The 2,302-nt window shown below is 31.1% G+C and overlaps 1 protein-coding gene across 3 annotated transcripts in view; it reads left to right on the plus strand.

The window, feature by feature from the left end:
- Window positions 1–266: 266 nt before the first annotated feature.
- Window positions 267–2,302, plus strand: part of LOC111367418 (probable E3 ubiquitin-protein ligase RHG1A) — a 5,384-nt gene continuing 3,348 nt past the window's right edge. The window contains exons 1-2 of one of the 3 annotated variants that reach the window (XM_022988275.1): window positions 267–665; window positions 823–865. The gene's annotated coding sequence lies outside the window, so the exon portion shown is untranslated. The remainder of the gene's footprint in view (window positions 666–822; window positions 866–2,302) is intronic. The other 2 variants (XM_022988274.1, XM_022988276.1) reach the window with 2 other exon arrangements.

The raw sequence follows: 2,302 nt of genomic DNA on the forward strand, positions 1-2,302 counted from the left end.
CCATCTTACAAACAACAATCTTGAGAAGACAAAGTAACCCCACAGAGATTTAAAATTACAGTTGTAAAAAAATTGACACATTTGACTGAAACATATTAAAATATACTTCACTTAATTTTATTATGTAATTCATCATCCTAATAAATACAAAGACAGGCTACCATGTGATGCATAGACTGATGAAACTACCAAACAATGGAAAAGGAAAAGTAAAATATTTGCATTTTCTTCTCATTTTTCCTCCTCTTAACAAAGCATCAATCATCAATCTTAATGATACTACCAAACCCACCCACCGCAATTGAACATAAGACCAATTGACCATAAAAATCAAACCTTTAGTCAGTGCATTTCATTTCAAATTTCCTACTTTTTCATCCCAAATTCATTTAGTTACCATCCCAATAACTTCAAGATACTGTTGAATGGAATCGTCTTGTCTGATGAAATCTTTCCTTCCTCTTTTTCTTTATTTATTATTATTTTTGTCTGTGAGGTTAACCTATTTTCCTACGTTGGAGTGTTTTTATGAGTAAATTACTGTCCTCATTAATCCACCCTTATTTTCTCTCACACCACAGCACCCTACACAGCGTTGTATTCTCATCTGATCTCATCTAAGGAAGCCTTTCTCTCTCTAGTTTTTTTCTTGATAAAGCGGTGAGGTTTGTTTTTGCGTTTATATCTATATTTTTTTCTTCTGTTCTTATCTATATGTGAATAGAAAGAGAGGTGGGTGAGAAAGTTTTTATTGTTTTCAAAGTTTCCAGACAATGTTTTGAATAAAGATTCTTTTTTTAAGGCTCGTTTTGCTATTTTCAGGTCTTGATTATAGATCGCCGCTCAATCTGCTGCTTTTTGGCTGGTAAAATTTCTCAGATTCTTTCATTTCTGTACCGATCTTTGATGGTTATATCCTGTGTGCTTTCTTCTTTTTTTGGGTTCAACATTTGGATTTTTTTTTTTGGCCGTTTTGTTTTATGGGTTTTATCTTCTCTAGCCTTATTCTTGAATGGGTTTAGTCTCTGGTCTCTTCATTTTTTTGGAAAAAAAGAAAAACAAAGATTCCCCAGCCCTTTCAATTTCATATGCTCTATCTGTACTTTTATTTACTCTCAAGATGGTTGTTTTATATGTTGGTAATTCATGATTAAATGTGTTTTGTACTTTTATTTACTCTCAAGATGGTTGTTTTATATGTTGGTAATTCATGATTAAATGTGTTTTGAAGCTTCTCTGTTTTCATCTAAGATTCTTGAGTTTCTGTAAAAGAGGATTCTTTTCCTTTTGTTTTTATAAAATCTCTTGTTTGTATGTGTTCCTTTATGTTTTTGTATCTGCACACACACACACACACCTGCATATTCATAAATGTATAATTTTTATTCCATCGGGGATGGTTTCTTCTTTGTGTTTATTGATTGCTGCAATACTGTTGGTAGGTGATGTTTCATTCTTGTCTTTAGTTTGGTGTTTGTGTAATGGTCTGCTTGTCAACAAAAAAATTATTTATGTATACGTCTTGGTGCTTCAAGGTGTTGAAATGTTAAACGAAAGTGCACTGATGCATTGGTTTTGATGGATTTAGGTCTTTGAATGTGAGAGAGGTTACATGTCAAATTCTTGTCGGTGCTCAAAGTTTTGTTGTCGTCATAGGGTATTTGGGGTTAGAATGCGACAAACGGGATACAAAATGTTGACACGTGGAGCAGTAATAAGTTTTCAAGACGGGAAAGATTGTAATGCAGTTGTGATTTCTTATTGGGCATTGGAAATGAAATCTTTTGGACGCATGAATGGAGAATAAGACGATAATAATGTGTTTGTTTCGAATAGTTGTATTTCTGTGGGGTGCCAGGTTTCAGTCAGAAGTAAAACTGAGATTGAGATGTATTACACATTTTTTTTTTTTTGAGTAATAGTACTTCTGCTAAGGTGGTAGGAACGTGACAATAAAATAAGTACTTTCTTTGGTTTTCTGTTTGGATGTAAAGAATGCTCAAAGGTGTAAGGATAGTTGCTGGTCATTATGTGCAACACTGAAGCTAATAATGAACACAAATTTGAAACATGACTCATAGTTGTCATCGATTTTATGTAATAACTACTATGAACACGTTTGCATAAACATAAAAAAGTTCATATATAAGAAAATAATTAAGTTTCGAAATAAATAATTTTTCTATTGGTTAAAGTTAAAAATAGTAACTTATTATTATTATTATTATTATTATTATTATTATTATTATTATTATTATTATTATTATTATTATTATTATTATTATTATTATTTATTTATTTA

This window comes from Olea europaea, chromosome 18, assembly GCF_002742605.1.
Source record: "Olea europaea var. sylvestris chromosome 18, O_europaea_v1, whole genome shotgun sequence".
Classification (NCBI taxonomy): Eukaryota; Viridiplantae; Streptophyta; class Magnoliopsida; order Lamiales; family Oleaceae; genus Olea; species Olea europaea.